We start from the raw sequence: 20,746 nt of genomic DNA, 5'->3' as shown, positions 1-20,746 counted from the left end.
TTACTAAAGTTACCAGTGCCCTGTATAATGTACCCTGCTCTCGCCCTGTGACTCCTGGGATAGGCTCCAGCCCCCCAGTGATCCTGAATTGGATAAGTGGTTAAGAAAATGGAAATGGGTGGATGGACAGAAAAAAGGAAGGCAGTGTTCTACTGCATACGTGAGAGATAATATCTAAAGGTATCAACAAGCAGAGCTCCACTACGGCTCCCTCCAGCACAGTTTAACTCCTGGTTGTCTCAAGCTAAATCAAAACAAACATATCTTTGTACCATAGTTATAAAAGTTGCAAATGTTGGGGGGTTTTTAGAGTCTACTGGCTCACCATGTTTCTCATTACTAATTAAGTTTAGAGTTTTCTAAGTTAAGGTGTTGTTACGTGTTGTTTTGGGTTGGGTACATAAGCAGTAGTTTATATTTATAGGGTCCCATTCAAAACAGAGCTGCAGGCTGCCGCCCAGCATACAGCCCACGCCACAGTTTTAAGAGCACACTTCTAGAATAACATGTGTGACATCTGACATATTTTCACTGATTACTCATTTAGACCAATTTCATACATTTTACATTTATGAAATTGGCTCTTACTTTGTGTCCTATTGCACAATATATTCACTGTATGGTTTATTTTGTACCACTGAGAGGGGGGAGATGGTACAGATAAAGACCTGTGACCTGAAAGATTTCATTCACAGCTAACTTCCTTCATGGAGCTACATGCATACATGAATGGACCTCTGAGTTGGAGTACCATGGACCAGTTCATGTTATGGTTATATAAAAGTGACATCTTTTATCATCTACCAGCAGAGTCTAACAATAACCATAAAAACTAAAATCTTTAAAAACTCTCTTTAAATCTATCTTATAACATTGTGTCTGAAAGCTGTTATAGGGTAGTCATTTGCATTGTTGCAAAGACTTTTGCTGGAAAGATGGATACATCAGCGGCTAGTCCAGTTCTTACATCCACTTTCCCACACTGTCAAACTCAATGCCGACATCATTGCTCTAGTCCAGTCATTTTCTTGCCTGGTTTCTGTAAGCCAGTTAGCCTCCATTCTGTGTGCTGTAAATATCACTGCTCATTTGTCATTCTGCCATTCAGGCTCTAATTTGTTCAGCCCATCTCCGCCTCACCGTAGTCACTTAAAACTCTATACAAACCTCCATCTTCACCTGCACCACCACCAGCGTCTAAACTCCAAGGGGTCCTGGGCTAAATCCTATCGTAGCCGGGACTCTGTTCTGTTATGATGGGTCATCTGAGTCTCATCACCACATAGAATAGCTGAATTCTGTATCTCAATAAATTATGTTTCTCTTTATTGAACTTTTATTATGATAGTGAGATAACATTACTTTCCTGGTTGACACTATAAAACCAGGAAAGTAACTCTATATAGTCCTGTGAAATACTAAGTACACCCTTAAAGCTTCCATAGGAATCAAGGGGGTAAGCAGATGCTGCTAATCAAATGCACACGATTAACCAATCATCAACAAGTGTGAGCATCTCTGTATAAGCAATAGTTTTGGCAGTTTGGTGGTCTGGAGCATGTGTGTTAACATAACAGGTTAACGTGAGGCCACGTAATGCCACAGTCTTCCCTGCAAATTCATCACTAACGTCATAACGTGCAATGCTCAAAGAAGCTGCGAATAAACCGGGAGCTATTTCTCAGCATGTCAAAACAGTTAGAAAAAAACTGAACAGATATGCCTCGTTTGGCATGGTTGCCAGGGGAAAGACTCTTCTCAAAAAAAAGAACATGACAGCTTAGGAATTGCAAAGTTGCAAATGAACAAACAACCAAACTTCTGGTAACGATTTTAGCTTGTTTTGCAACCACAGGGCCTGGAGTCTAGAGCTAAAGGCTAATTGCAAGGCAATCTATCTGACAGCTAAAGAATGGTCAACATTTGGTGACATAGCAGATACCAAGCACACCAGCAAATCTACAGAAGAAACACTGGCAAAACAAATCAGGTTTGTTGCAATGACCCAATCAAAGTGAGACTGTGAGTCCTGTGGCAGAACCTTGAGAGAGGGATATGTAAAGAAATATCTGCAACCTTTAAGGAACTGAATCAACACTGTAAAGAACAGTGGTCAAAATTCTTCCACAACCATGTAAAAGACTTAGAAAGCCATACAAAAAAAAATTATTACTTCGTTGTTGCTGCTAAAGGTGGTGCTACTAGCTAGTTACAAGCTAGGTTCTACATGCTAGACTCTGCAGTCCACAGGACCTTTTCACATGACTTTAAGTGCTAAATGTGAATATTTGTCTGTAACATGAACAAAATACATTTTTGCTAACTCTAACAGAAAAGGACCACAGCAGTATTTGTCCTTAAACGCTTATCCAGTTTTCAGAATCAGTGTGTCAAATTATTAGAACATATGGTAAGCTTTAAATACTCTTCCTTTTCCATACACATCAATATTTACATTACAACTTGTAACTAAGGCTGAAGCAGCAGTTCTCATAACATTACAGCATGCTGGATAAACAAACTCTACATGTATAGGCACCACTGAGGACATTCTGCCCTACATAGCCTTTTCTTTCCATTTATGTACACATGTTCCTTGCTAGTCAGCTGGACCCAGCAGCCCATAATCATGACCACTGAGCACTGAATAAAGCCTTTTACTGAAGACGATGACATTAAGATATCTCATGTGTGGAGCGTTTGGTTTGCTTCTTTTGGGAAGATACTATTATTGGCCAAGACATAGAGCCACAATCTTTGGCTCGAATGGTCATTTTCAGTTTTTCTATTCTTGTTCAGATATTTGACGCTACAGCGGTTTCCTGAACACCAACTGTGCATAAATTACAGCACAGAGACAAAGAGAGCCATAAAAACAGAGAGATTCAGACTATTAAAATAACAAACTGAATTTCATGATCTGACATCTCTAGGACATCGGAAGTACTAACCTGCCAAAGATTTTACTGGAAAATCACAGTTTTGGCTCTTTGAGCTGCTAAAAGTTGAGCAAAACCTCAGTGCCTTCAACTGTCAAGGAGACTTAGCCATCCATGGAGGCAACAGTCATGTCAAAGGCAAATGACAAGAAAATGACTGGTTATCAACTCACATAGAAATCACACAGCCATCCTGGTGTTTTTCAAACAATGCCAGCTCAGTATTAACACACATATCAAGTGTCTGGAAATACGGGCTCTGCTTACACTGCACTTTTTTAATCTCTGGTTAAGTCATAGATTTGCATGTCCTTGATGGACAGTCAATTTCTCCTTGTATTGAACTGAAACCTCATCAATTATCAGTCACATGCAATTTGGTTGAAAAGAACAGGACACCGTTGGAAGTAATATCAAACCACAGGCATGATGATTAAACACTGTCAAGCTAGTTAAGAGTAATTACACACAGTGCCTTGTAATACAGTCTATCAATCTTCACTTTATCATTATTCTATGATAATTTGTAGACGGATAAAACATTTCATTGGATACAACTGAAAATACTGGATTTCTTTTTTGTGAATGGTTTGTTTCACTGATTTCAAAGCAGGCTTCACGACTTTTTTCTTTCTATTTTAAGGAAAAAATTAACAATTGGCGTACAACCATGAAATCAAAAAAGCTTTACATAAAAGTGCTGCTTACTTTCAAGAAACTAAAATCTGACTCAAAAGTTTAGATTGGAGCAAAACAAATGAGTATTAAATAATTAATAAATATTGATGCAGTGATTTTTTTTTTTTTAAACAAAAGAAAAGTTGCAAGGAAAGTTGGTGACAAATCTACTTAACACTTTGAATAAGATGCATTTATCATGTGATGCAGGTATTCCATCTTACTTTAACTAAAAAATGTTTGTAGTGACCACAGATATAAAAGTACAGTACGCTGAGGGTGATGGGAAATAAAATCACTTTGGGTCATAAAACCAAAGTACTGGTCATATAAAAAGTTCTGGCATAATATGACTTGATATATTGTTAACTAAAATAATAGAATAGTATAATTTTATTGAACAAAACAAGCTTTCTAGTGCCGTGGTCAGTCACTAGTTTTCATCCAGTTGAGACCCTGAGAATTTTACAATAGCAAATCAAATAGTTGGTACTAGAGCTACACTGATAACACTGCTGTTGAAGGTGACAGAATGGAAATACATGAAATAACCACTGAGTGTTTAATCTGAATACCACAGTGTGATTGCACAGCAACAGCTGTTGTTCTACATACATGAAACTTTCATAATCTTCCTACAACGCACAAAGTCACAACTCCTCTTATACATTCAACCAAATAACCAAACAACCAAAATATTGCCAAGCAACTGTCTACAGATGACCAATTTGTACCAATTATGCACATATAATGCACATATAAAACCATCAAATCATTTTAATTTCACAACAAGTAGAATGCAATTTATATCCAAGGTACTTTTCGTGATGCATGACTTTAGCATGCAGCCTAGCAACAACCTACTAATGGGCTAAAACATTTGGTTTTTTAAACATGAACTATAAAATGTTAAAGTATTTCACTTTAGATACATTCACTTTATAGTTTGACCGTTTTTGACATTTAATTTCTATCTACAAAAATGCTATTATGCAAGATATGTTACGATGCCACCATGGTCTAAAATCACAGCCCAAATAATCCTGTATCAGAGGCATGCACTAGAATATCTAATGCAGCCAGCTTGTGGCGCTGAAACTCTTAATGTTAACATTATTCATATTCTTGTGGGAACCGTGATTTTTTTACCATTGGATGAGTCATGGAAAAAAATTTTTTTTAATGTCAGTGTCATTGCCTGGAATAAATTTAGCATGATGTTACATGCAAATATGTGTTGTCATTTTGATCCAAACCCCCTGCAGGATAAGGGTACTCGTGAAAGCATAAGAGAGAACGCCAAAACCAAGATAGCTTTGGTTAAACGGGTGTGCATACAAGCCAGCGGATTTAGTCCCCACCCAAGTCTCAAGCCTTTTATTGGAGTACATCAACTTTCTAACTGTAGATTATATTACATTGTAACTCAGAACAGTTTTATCTCTTGCAGGTCCTTCAAAAACATAACTTACCACAAAGACTCTATAGCATCAGAGCAGTCCAGCTCAGAGGACAGCAGTAGAGCTCCACGTGTTGTTTTAGTCAGACTCGACAACATATTACATCATTACAATCAGACATCGTCCATTCAAACTCCTCCAGGATGTGGCTTTGAAAGGGAGATGCCAGTGATAAGAGAAAGCTGTGATAAACGATGGTTGTGATACGGCTGTAAGAATTTGAAAGACAAGCAGGACTGATCATACACAAGAGAAAGCCACACACCACGTACCTTTATAGAGTTAGGCCAAAGAATGCTAACATCTCCACCAATACCAAAACATTTCTCCTTGTACCTCTCTCAGGCATGTTACTGTGTGACAGACAGTTCACTAATAGGCTTAATTCAGTGAAATAAAACAATTTACAATCAAACTGATAGCAATCAGGATTATGTAAACAGACACAGCTGTTGAAGTAGAGATGACAAAGAAAAAACGAGACACACAGGGAAGGGAAAACAAAGAGGCTAGACATAAATGCAGACAGAAAACAAGGCAATTCAAGACAAAAGCAGAAACAAAAGAGCAGATTTATCCTTCTTACAAAAGAAAAACAGATTGCAATGCAATACAGGAATGTGAAGACTTCAGATGCCAGACTGTGATAGCAGAGGACAAGAGCATCCTTTAAGGCCACAGTTTTACAGCTAAAACAAACTATTGAGATTCTGTAGACTGTATCTTGAAGCTGTGCCCATGCAAAGTCAGCTTACTACCACCAACCTGAAAAAATGAGTGGGGACGAGACAGTTTGAAGCGCGGTGTTAGCTTGGTGGTGGTTTTCAAACAATTAACCAAATATCTTGAGCTCAAGCTAAACTAGGGAAAACGGAGATTAGGAAATGTGAATTTGAGAAGACATTACAACTAGACATGAACTCCTCATTCACATAATTTGGATCAGAAAAGTTTTAGGTGCTTCAGAGGAAATCGATTACATTGCCTTCATCTCATCTGACACTGTTTGTTACCACCAATTTGTTATTTAATGATCGGCATCTCTGTCCCAGACAAGTGTTTCGGAATAATGGTCTCTTTAATGTGGATGTTATTTGGGAGAATGTGAGAGAAAGTACATGGAGTTGCATTGCTTAGTGCAAATTTGCTGCAACTTTGTTCGCACTTGCAGAATTGATGAAGACGGATCATTATATGCATTTGTCATTTAATTACTTTGTCTTGCTTTGTGCATTTTTTTGTTTTTTTTTTTAAACATGAACCATGCTTATAATTAGTGTGATAACCGCTGAAGGGTGTGCAAGAAGTTTTTAAGATTGTGCTGAGCAACTGCAGCTTTAAATTTATGCTGAGCCTAAATGAAAAACAGGGCACATAAGAGGTATGTGGTGTGAGGTTGTTTTTTAAATAAACCCTCACTTGAAAATTTGTGGTGGCACACAGCACTTTGGAGCCGTGTTAGGGATTACATCTGTTAGGCTGCAATAGTCTACACTCTCTCGCTCAGCGCAGTCCTCATTTTTAGCTCCTTCTGCCAAGACATTAAGGGACTTGAGTACACACCGGCTCATTCACTGTGAAAAAGTGATCAAAGTTGGAAAATTCTTTACAAGCGAGCAGTTCTGACAAAATAAACCGGAGCAATGCCAATTCTGAAAGTCCCTGCCACTGAATGTCTCATTTTACAAATAAAGTTTCAGAGAATATTTAATAGGGGATGGTGCTGGGCCACCTGTCCACCTACAGCCTGGAACTGAATGAAGTAGACGTAAATAGCATAAAGTGGAAATATCAAAGTAAAGCTCCTAAAAAACTGTACTCGTCACTTTCCAGTGCTTATATCCAGTTCAGCGTCTCAAGCGCCAAGAAGGAGAAAAAAAAACATTGTTTGAATACCCATGACTGAGAACGCTCTCTTACTGATATACAGTCATGTTAAATTTAATTGTTTCTTCAGCTGCATGGTAGAGACTTTTTGAAACGGTAAAGTGAGACAGATGAAAAATGTATGCACAATGAAGACATTTATATAAAGAAAGAGAAGGCAATTTGATATATGCAGATATATTCTTTTGAGAAAAAGAAACAGGCTTTGTAAAAGATGCCTAGTTTAAATTAGCATTGCAACTTCAATATTATACAAGCTTACATACTCACCAGGTTCACCTAGCTAGTATTAGGTTAGGCCAACTTTTCTCTTCAGAACTCTCCTAATTCTTCATGGTACAGACTGAACAAGGTGCTGTACACATTCCTCACAGATTTGGGTCCATATTGAAATGATAGCATCAGAAAGTTGCTTCAGATTCATCAGCTGTACAGTCATAATATAAATCTGCTGTTCTACCACACTGCAAATGTGATATGTTGGATGTAGATCAGGGGTGTCCAACGTCAGGCCTCGAAGGCTGGTGTCCTGCAGGTTTTAGATGTGTCCTTGATCCAACACAGCTGATTTAAATGGCTAAATTTCCTCCTCAACATGTCTTGAAGTTCTCCAGAGGCCTGGTAATGAACTAATCATTTGAATCAGGTTTATTGACCCAGGGTGATATCTAAAACCTGCAGGACACCGGCCCTTGAGGCCTGGAGTTGGACACCCCTGATTTAGACTGATGTCTGTGGAGGCCATTTGAGTACAGTGAACTCTTTGTCATGAGTTGTCACAGTTTGAGATGATTTGAGATGACAAGGTGCATTATCCTGTAGAAAGCAACCAATCAGGAGATGGATACACTGTGGTCCCAAAGGGATCTGCATGGTAGGCATGCACCACACCATTACACCACCACCACTGGCTGGATGGAGCCACTCTTCCACCCTACTGTTGCAGCAGAAATTGAGACTCATCAGGCCAGGCATCAGCTTTCCATTCTTTTGTTATCCAACTTTGGTGAGCCTGTTGAAATTATGGCCTCACTTTTCTGTTTTTAGCTGAAAGGAGTGGCATCGTCCTTCAAGGTTCGATGTGTTGTGTTCAGAGATACGCTTCTGCATACCTTGGTTGCAACAAGGCATACAACAGGCATTTTTGTATTGGCATCAACTGGGCATGTTTTCTTTTTCAGATCATTCTCTGTAAACCCTAGAGATCAGCAGTTTCTAAAATACTCAGACCAGCCTATGTGGCACCAACTATCATTCCATGTTCAAAGTCACTTAAATTCTTCCCAAATTCTGACGCTGAACTGGCTGAAACCACATGCAAATGTATTTAGGCATGTACATATAGTTAAGTTGCAGCCATGTGACTGGCTGATTAGATATTTGAGATTTGAGATATTTAATAAGCAGGTAAATGAGTGAGTATGAGTATGTAATTATTATTATCCTTTCTTCTGGGTCTGTTTGACCAGTGGTTCACAATCTCATGGTCAGGACACTGGAAGCTAATAAAAAGGTAGACGAGTGTACTTGTCAGCAAAGACACAAAGCTTTGTTCTGTGTGCGCAACACATACTGCAGACTTTGATGACCGTTATACTGAATCCAGAAAAGCCAGAAAGTTTTAAAGACTGTCAAAAGTTATCAGTTGTTGTTTTTTTACAGCAAAGAATGAAAAACTGTCTACACAACATGGCCAGTTATGTTACACTCTGCCACCAGAATGTATTCCTGGAGGTTGCATACTGTAGCCTCAAAAACCACTTCCTCTCAAACAAAAACAAGACACACACACACACACAAACCTCTGCGATCCTGCTGTGAGTCTTTGCTCAGGTTTTCAACTGTTTGAGCACAGAAAAAAATATACCAAGGGGAGTCGGATGCCCTCTCACTTTTTAAAAAGAATTCCAGATCGTCATTTTTCTCAGACGTTTTCTCACAGGACTTCCATCTAAAACATGTGGCTTGGAGTGCAATTTTGTGCCTATTTAGTTTGAGTAATCTGCAAGAGCTGTAGCAGTTGTCCAGCGAGGCCTGCATATTGTCTTTGCTTTAGGTCTGTGTTATAACTAGAAGCAGATCCACGGGACAGAGTATTTTAAAGTCTCACCGGACGTTTGTGACTGCCATGTTGCCTTTACAACACAATCACTTTTCTTTTTCTCCTTTTTTTGACAAATTCAAAAGCACTTTTTTCAGACAGTTTCCCAGTTGTTCGTCCTCTGTCTCTATTCACTCTTGTTTTATCCTTTACTACCTATTTAAAAAGATTGTGACCTGCATTGAACTGTGAGCCTACATCCTCCAGCTTTCTGATTTTAGCTTCATAAGAAAACATACCCACGTTTAACTTCTGCAGCAGCTAAAACATCTGAAGCAGCTTGGGAAAAACCTAAAAGTGATGTTTTTCTGATTAAAACCTCTCATTCACTCCAGATCTTTTTAAATGCCAAACAGAAGTTATGACCCACAAAAGAGTAATTTCAGCACATGTTAATTAAAACCATACCATCTTAAGCTGATTATTTTGTTCTTTCTGCATCTTTAGCAGGAGGACAGCAGCAATGATTTTTTTAAAGCTCCCTGCTTCCTTCATTTTCCTAATGCTTATAATTTAGGACACATGAAACTCACTCATTTATCAAGTCATTCATTTTAGGACTCTAATGAAGCTAACGACTATTTGTACTCTGTTCAACTAAAACAGTAGTTCATTAACTTCCTTGCTTCTTCTTTGTACAAACAGTATTGTGGGAACATTGTAAGACCAAGTTCTCCTCTTGCAGAAATAATCTTTGAGAGGACACAGATGTAAAACACAAAATAAAAATGCATTTGTTATGGCAATGACATCAATCAAGTATTTCTACAAAAAAAGATGAGCACATGTTAGGGCAGGCTAGGTCGTCCAGTTCCGTAGGCTATACTCTCACAGGGAGTTAGAGGACAGCCCCTCGCTTCAGAGTTTGTCTGTGTTTACTCTTCTTTCCAGATAAGGTGATTTCTACTCCCCAGCTTCAGTATGCCTAGCCTTCATACTTCTGCAGATGTAAATAGAAGTTGCATAGGCAGAGGTTCCAAGATCACCCACAGTGTCAGGTCCTAATGTTACAGAAAAGAATCCCCTGAGCATAATCTTTTAAGGCCTCCCCCAAATAGTAAAAGCTAGAGTGACCTACATTTCTTGAGCAGAAATAATCTTTCAGCAATAAGCGGTCAGAGAAATATCATCAGTTAGACATTTTTTTTACATGTATGTTCATTAACATGCACTGTCCCAAATAAATTGAATTAAATTAGTAAGGTACAGCTCCCTTGTTCAGCCATGAGCAAAGGTAACCTCTCTGAGTGCCTCATTGATCTACTCTCCTCCTCGCTCGGTTACTCTGTCAGCTCTGGTATGTGTTTGAACTCTTACTTAATCCCACAGACTCCAGATAAAAATTGAGAAAGCCACTGTGACATCACCCATTGGTTAGTTAAGTCCCATTGTGAAGCCTTAAGGTCCCAATCCGCAAACCTAGAAACCAGCTGGCAACTCCTTGGCAACCCCTTGTTTCTAGGGAAAAGTTTGTATTCCCCGACTGGTTGGTGAGTGGTTGCTGGCTGTCTGTGAAACTTAAAACTCCAGTTAGACCTAGAGATCAATCAGTGAACCCTGGTAACATCTGGTTGCTAAGAAAACATCTGTATTCCCCAGACTGGTTGGAAAGTGGTTGCTGGCAATCTCAAAATGAAATAGGTCACCAAAAGACATATGGTGCTGCACCAAAACCCTGCTGGCAAATGCTTGGTTGCTGGGAGGTTGCTGCTGTCACTGTAGCTTGCATGGAAGATTCTGACTTGTAAAACAATGAATGAAGGAAACAGACACCATTTGCTTTAAAAGTAAAAGGTGCACGTTTTGAAACATCTTGGTTGCAGCTGCAAGGGAACAACTTTTACTTTGAAGGTGAAGATTCTCCATTTCTCGTTTGTGTTGCAGTAGTTTCACTGCAGCTCGGCTAGTAGTTCGCAAGCATCTTTGATTCTAACTGTGCGCAACCATGGCAACATAATCAAAACCATCACAAAGAGGTTTTTGGTGCTACATGCCAGCAATAGCCAGCAACCTCCAGCAAACACTTGCCAACCAGTTGGGTAATACATTTTTTTTTCGCTAACAGCCAGAGGTTGCCAGGGTGTCCTCTACCTGTCTCAAGGTCTGTGTGACTGAAGCCTGAGCTGTGAGTTTTTGCCATCTTTTCAAATCAAATTAGACCCAAATTAATACGTCTCCTATGAGTTTTCCTACATCGAAGCCAATGTAGCATTTTCCAAAAGATTACTAAAAATAAAACAGACTTCATTTTGCACCCAGTGGAGTTACCCCCTGTTGGTCATTAGCAGGAATCACTTAGCCTTCACTTTTGACCTAGAAGTTATGTCCATAATTTTAATACAGTTTATGCCTTCCTGACTCTTGCTTCCATATTTGATAGCGGAAGCAGCTTTTAGGTTACACATCTGACACCAGAAGTCGGGAAATGAAAAAAAAAAGACGTGCAAGAAAAGAATATTAGTGTATTATTCCTGCAAGTGACACATTTACCATAAACATAATTTTTTTTATGTTATTAACAAAAACTATGAACAAGAACATTATTATAAAGACTATTTAAATTTGAATTATAAATGTGGTTAATTCAGGACTTACAATTAAAAAAATCATTTGTTATTGTGTTGTTTGCACAAACCATTAATCTAACCGTAATGTACAGGCAGTGTTGGGGAGTAACTGAATACATGTACCGCCGTTACATATTTAAAATACAAAATATGAGTAACTGTATTCCGTTACAGTTACCGTTTTAAAAGGTGGTATTCAGAATACAGTTACTTTGTTGAAATGAATGGATTACACGGTGGTGGAAACCCAAACAACACACGCATTAAGAGGCTCTCATGTCTGTGTCTCAATCTCGCGGAACATGTCACCTCTACTTGCGGCTCGCATAATGACGTGAAGAAGTATTTTAAAAAATTATTCACAAAAATTATTTAATATGAAGGCAATAGGCAGAGTGTTACAGGCATAGCCCTAAAGAATGTAGCCTCATGGGCAGTGTAGTCCGTGCTGCAGGGAGAATGAACTGCCATACCCATTATGTGTCTGTGAGCGAGGGAGCGAGAAAGAGAGTTGAAAAGTAAGAGATGTCACCGACCAGAAACGGGAGATGGAAGCATGTAAATATATAATATATATATACAAAGTTGACCCAGACAACAAAGTAAAGCTAGTTTTCAGCTACGATCCTGACACGGAACCCGACGTATCAGCCAGAGGTCTCTTTACGGTTTTATGCCTTTAGGGTTCGGAGCCGCGGACCTGTTTTATATACGTGCGGAATAGTTTTCTATACGAGATCGCTGCAAAAAGTGCAGCCTTACCTAATGTCCACCTACTGTTACTCACTTTATATTAAGATTTTAACATCTAGTTGGTATTGGTATGGCGAGTAACCTTCAGTAAAAGTAATAAATCACACAGCAATGTAGATTCATGTAGTTGTAAAAAGCATGATAATATATTAAGTAATCCAAAGTATTCAGAATACGTTACTCTCATTGAGTAACATAGCGGAATACATTACAAAATACTGTTTGGGACATGTATTCTGTAATCTGTAGTGGAATACATTTTAAAAGTAACCTTCCCAACACTGTATACAGGACACATAAAGCTAATCTAAGCCAGAAAAGAAGTTACTGAGGTCAAACCTTGCTTTGCTTGTTTGAATGTACAGAGTCACCGTATAGCCAGAGACAGACTCATTCATACAGGAACTGTACATGAGAAATTTCCACTCAAAATCATCAATAGATGCACTGCTGCTAAAGATGTCATTTTCCTTTCCCTCTCCCCTTTTATATAGAAGCGAGTTACCTCTGGTCCAAATGAAAACTGAGCCTCTGGGCAGGCATGTAAAAAGCCTTTTTCCAGGTGGATAAGGAAATACTGCTGAGTTTGAATGAGGTCAGTGGGTGAGGAGTTCAACTCTTTTAATAAATCACAGCAAACTGTTGTGACAAGCATTTAGTGCTGCAGCCGAGAGAGAAGCGTGAGCTGTAGGAAATATGTCTTTCAAGTACAGAGGCTGAGGCCTTTGACCAGATGACTTCAACAAAATGTATATATTTAGGAGCGTTTCACTCAGCAGCTTAACAAGCAGTTAGTTACCCAGAGGGGCTGACAGGTTTATCGCTCTTTTATCCTCATGGAAGAAGACATTGGATGTGCTAATGATACATTACAGATCGTGGTATCTTAACATCTGATTGCTAAAATGTTTTGTCTTTTAATCTGGGCTGAGTTTAATATTATACATGCAAACAGAAACTACACACAGTTTTAAATAATAAGCAAAAGTCTGTCTGGCTGAACTCAAAGCAGCTAGTTGTTCCTCTCTTCTGACACAAAACCTCATCACAGTGTGTTTACCACTCTGGAGGTGGTAAACACACCGTGTCCACCTCCTCAGATTTGTTTTAAAAAAACACCTGATAGCTGTTGTTTTATTCGATCAAACATGATTAAATATCTTACTGATAATTTCATTTATCATTAAATGTATCATCATAAACTAAACCTTAAAAAAAAAAGGTTAGGCATAAAGGTGTCATTCAAACTTAAATCCGGGACTTAATCTAGGATTGGCAGATGGTCCGGCCCTAGCTGCCTGTTTCCCTAACCGGTGTGTGGTAGGTCTGGTCTGGATTTTAATGGTGTTGGATGACATGTGTGTTACTTGTGTCAGCGACTACCCCAAACAGTTGTAAACTGGCTGTTTATGAGTGTGAGGTTGCTGTGAAAAAAGCACCATATTTTTTTTGACTTTCACACCATCTGGGCGAGAAAAACCAAAGGGGCAGTGGCAGCGGTGATGCCGTGCATACAGTAAAAACACACAGCAGAGATCTGAGCCATGCATGTGGAAGATTTAACCTGGAGAAATCTCTAGTCAATCCTATGAAGCTACCATTTTATGCATGTAGGGGCAGTAGAGGCTTAGTTTATTTACACAAAAAAGTGTTGTAACAACAGTTATAATGTAATGCTTTTCAAATGAGCTGAATATGGTTTGATTGCAGTGTGTGGCAGGATCATAAACTATAGATTCTGCATCAATTTGTTTTAACTCTTCATCGCAACTATATTTACATTGAGGGAAATATTCAAACCTATGTTTATAAGGGGTTGACACGGTGGTTAGCGCTGTTACCGCTGGGTTCAAACTTACTGACTCCCCAAGGCTCAATGTTATCACTGTGCCAGTGGTTAAGTCCTGCCACAGACTAAAGCATGCTTTGTAAGCTGGTGACTCTAAATTGCCTGTAGGTGTAGATGTGTGTGTCAGTGGTTGCTTCATGCCATATGATTAGCTGACAACCTATCCAGAGTGTACCCCGTCTCCCATATGACTGTCATCGTATCTGCTAAACCTAATCCTAATCCTACTCTGCACTTTGGGAGCGCAGCACCAACCACTGGCAGCAAATAATGCTTTAAAATATTAAACAAAAACAAATACCTGAATCCCAAATATCAATTGAGATTATCTATAAAATTAAATGTGATACAGAACATTTTTGCTTCTGCATGTATTATTTCACATAATTGTGAAATAATAACTGTATCATTATCACATCATAAAATAACAAAAAAAAAGCTTCTGAGTTATTTACATTAAGATATGTCCACAACATAAGCACGGTTATCTTATTGGCTTCACTCTATTTTTGTGGTACAGCACTTATGTGTCAGTAAAAGCCACATAACTTCACTGTTAACATAAAAACTGATATAAAGTAGCAGCTGAAAATGGTTAGTGTCACACTACCATCTTAAAATGGTAGTGGGATTTGGATTCACTGTCATGTCCATTGGCTCGAGGGGGCTCCAATTGGAATATGCCAGATATATTCTTATTATTTAAGTTGCTTTTAAATAGTTTGGCAAACAAATGCATTATAAATATGGCTATGTTAGTACCCTTTGCTTATGTTGAAACTAGAGGACTCAGCAGTTCGTTAAGGGACTCCAGTACCAAGAGCAACCCACATACTGACTTGTCAAGGTGCTTTGTGTGAGTTATGAGTTCATGTCAACTTCTGTCATGAGTTGCAGCTCATGAGCCAAAACACCCATTTATTACAGGCATACCCACAGTACTAAACAGCTCACTAACCAAGGGGTATTCACTTTAGCAAGGCTGTACCAAGCTAAACAGCAAAAGATCCAAAGTCAAACCTTAATTGTCTGTGAAAAGAGTCAAACATTTCAAAGTACAGTAACCGTTAGAGCCTGTCAACCACACTGGCTATTACACTGCCGCAAATATTTAAATTTGTGGTTTTGGAGCAGATTTTCAGGGGAATCATGGTGTGCTAAGGAGCTTCAGGCTGAAACATGGATGTATTCAAGTTCAGCCTGGAAAAAGAAAAAACATTTGAGAGCAGGCAGAACGTCGCTCTCGGCCTTTAGCGATATGTAAACACACCATTTTATTAAAGTCAAGCGTGCCAGGGTATGGCAGAGATTATAAAGGGAACAAGGGTTCAGATTGTATACATGGATTGGGTTACTGTACCTATGGAGCGGAGCAATAACCACTTCCATATGTCTGTCTGAACATATGGCACGTTTTCAACATCATCATTCACGTTGAGTGATGGGCGTGGTATTTCAGACAAACAAGTGGGGGGGGAAGACAAATTTCTAGGAGGTATTTACTTACAGTACAGTAAAGTACAAAGTTGTGACAGGATAGCTGTTTAGCTACGCAAAGTAAAACTGGAAAAACCTTCATAGTTTTACCATTATGGTCAAGACAAGGGCACGATATATTGAGTCTAAAATCACTGCTCCTTCTAGGACTAAAGAACTGGCAAATATTATATGTACACCATTATGAGTTATGTTGTTAAAAAAATTTAAAATTTTTTTAAAAAAGGCAAATCGCTGAAAGCTGGCTCAAATCCCAGTATAGTCAAAATCTTTTTATTGACACGTTTTTGTATGAGGATGACAGGAAAGACTGGGGCAATGTCTCTGTTACTCTAATAACCCTGGTTTTTATGCTTTAGCAGAAAGATGGGGCACTAAGCATGACACAGGGTACTTTGTGCTGCAGGTGTATGAAACGTTTTTCTACCTTAAATTTTCTCATAACAACCAGAACTACTGGGTGGTCACAGAGGTCTGTGCACCATGAATGTGACTCTGTTATAACCGGCTCTTATCACCGCATCTCTTTTCCTTCTTCAAATCTTTATCCACTGCACTCTGTGAACTTGCATTAACAGGCAGTTTGCACAAGGAAAAGAAGAAAGGACTCTAGACAACAAAGTGTGAGGTGGGAGTAAAGAGAGACACAGCCAGTGTAGAGTGAGAGCGTGTGTATGTGTCTGCTCCATTGGGCCTTAAAGTGTAGTGTGAAGTACTGACCAGCGACCGCTACTGTTTGTTTGACTGCTGCCTTCCTGACCACTATTCTGGCCAGACTGCTGAAAAACAAAGTTTATCTAACAGTGAAAGCTGGGATGCAAACCAATCACAGGCCACATTCTGGTGAATTTTTAACATGAGTGTGAAAATGATGACAAGAAATTAAATAACAATTTCTCAGTTGACCAGTCAGTTTAGCCCCTACAGCTCAGTTCAAGTAAAAGACTTTGGCAGGGCCTCGTTTTCCACCCACGTGTAACAAAGCAATTCTTTCTTGGTGTATAAATCAGTGTGTATGTGTTCCTGTTTGCTCAAAGAACATGGGAAATTATTTAGGGTGTGAAAGCATTTTACTCTAGTGTGTGACTACTGTCCATTCATGGATTTTTTTTTTTTTTCGTACAATGCAAAAACACCTAAATACTCACATAATATGGCTCACACAGTCAAAGATAACAACTGTGGGTCAAATCCAGTGCACGATTGTTCAATTATGACAGAAAGTATACATATCTGCACAAAACCTTTACGGGTTCCTTTGACTATGCGTCTCCTAGTTCGGCTTGTTCACCAGCCAGTTTGAAGTGTAGCCTCAATTTCTTGTTCTTAGCTAACAGGAGAGGCACCCGGTGTGATGTTCTGCTGCTGTAGCCAATCTGCATTAAATGCGTGCATTTAGAGGTTCTCTTATGCATACCTTAGTTATAATAAGTAATTATTTAAAGTATTGTTGCCTTGCTATCAACTTGAAGCATTCATAGCATTCTTCTCTGGCATCTGGCATTAACAAGGCATTTTTATCCAGAGAACTGTTGCTCGCTATTTTCTCTTTTTAAGACAATTTTCTGGAAAACCTTGAGATGGTTGTGTAAGAAAATTCCAGCAGATCAGCAGTTTTTTGAAATGGTCAGACCAGCCCGTCTGGCACCAACAACCATGCCACATTCAAAATCACTTAAATTACCTTTTTCCCCATTCTGACGCTCAGTTTAAACTTTAGCATGTCTATATGCACATATCTGCCTAAAAGCACTGAGTTTGTGTCATGTGACTGGCTGATTAGACTAAATTTGTGCCATGTACTACCCATCAGTTCTAGAAAAAAAATCTGCTTTTCTGTCTCGTCTTACTTAAAAATTGTCTTTGCTTTCTCTATCTGAACTTGTTAAGGTGCTCTGACTACAACGCTTCTAATCTCCTTTGTAGAAGTGCCCTTCAGACCTAATGAAGTATACCTAACAAAGTGGCCAGTGAGTGAATTGTCTTGCTGACAGACAAACAGACAAACTGCGGTGATCATGTAAATAAAAATTAAATATAAAAAAACAGCCATATTTCCTCATCACAGTTAACTTTGTACTATATTAGAATGTTAATGCTGAAGTTATTTTAGGTCATTATTTTATTTCCAGTGTACTTAAGTTGTTGTGGCAATAAAGCTTACTGAAAGCAAAAATGAAAACCCTCAACAATTTTCCACATAGGTCAGTCAGGAATCTGCAGGCCGACCTCTGCAGTCAAATGGGATCATTACTCGGGAAAAGAAATATGTCAAATATGCTACTGCTGTTTCAAAAAGCACAACTCTAATTCCTCTGAATCAAATTTAATCTAAAGTTAACATTATTCATAATCATAGATTACCTAAAGCTTTCAGCATGACAACTAAAGGGGAAGAATTCTTTCTTCTTTCTGAAATTGTAGTTGCTGAAACGCATAATGCTGCAAGTCTTGTTTGTCTGAAAATGTGGAACATAAAAAATCTTTAATCTGTTTAAACATTCTTTAACGAATCAGAGGGACATGATAAGGTCAGTGATAAGACAGATCTCACAGCTGATAGCAACAGGGAAACGAAGTACCCTGACATAATGGGCTCCATTGTAGCCGGTGTGTGTGTGTGAGTGTGCTTGTCCTCTGACCCCACCCGGGATAATTAAGGACACATTTTACCCAGATACCCAGGGGCCTGTGTAATGTGTGTGTGTGTGTGTGTGTGTGTGTGTGTGTGTGTGTGTGTGTGTGTGTGTGTGTGTGTGTGTGGACCATCGTGTGCCACATCCCATTCCTTGTACACAATGACCTAACCTGCCCTCCATATGTCTAAGACCAATGCTTCTGGGCTGATTGGCCATATCACTTTCACTCACCAGCTCACATGCAGACACACACATGCACAGCGAACACACATATAAGCACACACCCATACATACAAAAATACACACAGAGGCACACACCTTCAGAGACCAAGCCCTTGTAAAGGCACCTCCTTAGGGGAAAGCTCTGAAATGTACTCCTTGTTAGGCACTGGGAGTGGGTTTTGTGTGTGTGTGTGTGTGTGTGAGAGAGAGAGAGAGCGAGCGCGCGTGTTCATCTGCTTTTCCTCATCTGTTTCCTGCAGCAGACCAATAGTCTGTGAAAGCCTCTCTCTTTCTGCTCAAAGCTCACTGCTGTTCTACTCAAAAATGACCCCCCAAAGGTTTACACAGTAACATTGCTTAAAAGCAAAAAAACACAAAACAAAACAACAAAATTGGATTAAGAAATTAATACAATTTGGTCCACTCTTCTTATACAGCTCTGTATAAGAAGTATGAAATGAACTGAAACTTTATGACATGCCAAATTCAGAATGTAATGGCACTACTTTTCAATAAGACTCCCCTTATTGATGGCTAATAAATAGTTTATAGATGTGTTATTAATTATCTGTAAACGCTTTATGCAAAAATAAGCTGATTGTTGGACATTACATTAGAAAACTGTCCAAAATATAATCAATAGATCAATCAGTGATTTACAACAAAGACAAATTCAAAGGATTGAGAAAATGAATGAATCAATTGATTGTCCATTTTCAAAACAGAATAAAGAAAGTCTGGCTGATGGACTTATACACACATATAATGCAAAGTGAACACACACACACACACACATAGAAGTATGCTTGATTTCTGTTCTTATCACCCTCCCTGTTTTCATTGGATTTTTTTATTAGATGGGTGATACTTATGAGGTTGCTATGTAGTGTTAAAAGAATTCAAAGTATTATGCTGACATTTCTAAATGACTCAAACACACCACAAGTCTGCTTCTGGTTAACCCTGCATTGATAAAATTATGGTTTATAGAAGATCTCCTTTAAACTAAACTATTTGGCCTCAAAGTTGATAAAGACCATCATCTATCAGTCAGTGAGTGATTCATTCATAGGGCTGATTAGCAGCACCGGTTTCCATAAATCCAATGCAATAACATCCAAAAAAACTTGTTTTCTTTATTTAAAGACAACAGTAAGAGACATGAATTGCCACGTATATGTATAAATGTATATATATGTGTGTGTTTCTGGACTCTGCCCTTTCAGTTCTGGGAAGACAAGCTAAATTCAGCTTTTCTGGGACTTCTGTTCACCTCTTCCTTAACCTCCTAGGACCTGGCGTTCACATATGTGGACATCACATTTTGAGTTGTTTAGACCAAAATACTACATTTTGCTCTACAAGTGTCTGATATCCACTTATGAGGACATTATACTGCTACTGTTCTATCGAAATTTAAAGCGAATGCCCTCATATGTGGATCTCATTTTTCTCAGAAACAAAAATCAGGTAAAAAAAAAAAAAAATCACGTAATTCTTTGTTTTTACATTCATCCGGTCCCAATCAGCCCAAATAGCAAAGAGAAATTAAAAATGCATGCCATGAAAGAGTTCGGGTCTTAGGAGGTTAAGATGTCTTTGTTTTCTCTACCTGAGTTTGCTAAGCTGCTCTGACTAAGAAGTCTCTAATCTCCTTTGTAGGAGTGCTCTTCAAACAAAACTGGAATTAAAGTCATTATATTAAATGGATAAAAGTAATTATTATTACCCTGCCACCAAGGGAGCAAGCCAACAACCACACTGGAACATTCAGCCACGCACCCCAGAACAAACAAGCACCCACATCCCAAAGACGGGCAGAAGCATCCAGCCGGGAGCAGGACCATGTCCCACAGGGGTCAAGGCTTAGTGAGCCCCAGGCCCCGCCATGCACACACACACACACACACACACACACACACATACAGACCATTCACTCATTCAGTCATTTTGAAGGTATTTAAGTAAATTTCTGTCCAGAAGTTTTGGTCTGGACTGAAGGAAAGATCTCATTACCACTTTACAAATACACATACACATAGAAGTATCCACGGGGAGGAACTCGTGGATTTGGGATATTATACATATATAGCGGCATTTACTGTATCTAATAACACACTAGTAAACCAACAACCCACACTGCATATTATAAAG

The 20,746-nt window shown here is 38.9% G+C and overlaps 1 protein-coding gene across 1 annotated transcript in view; it reads right to left on the bottom strand.

The window, feature by feature from the left end:
* Positions 1–20,746, bottom strand: part of trabd2a (TraB domain containing 2A) — a 57,879-nt gene that overhangs the window by 7,892 nt on the left and 29,241 nt on the right. The gene's annotated exons all lie outside the window — the stretch shown is intronic.

This window comes from Perissodus microlepis, chromosome 7 (assembly GCF_051167445.1).
Source record: "Perissodus microlepis isolate ML-2025 ecotype Zambia chromosome 7, ASM5116744v1, whole genome shotgun sequence".
Classification (NCBI taxonomy): Eukaryota; Metazoa; Chordata; class Actinopteri; order Cichliformes; family Cichlidae; genus Perissodus; species Perissodus microlepis.
This window is presented reverse-complemented; position numbering and strand designations above follow the sequence as displayed.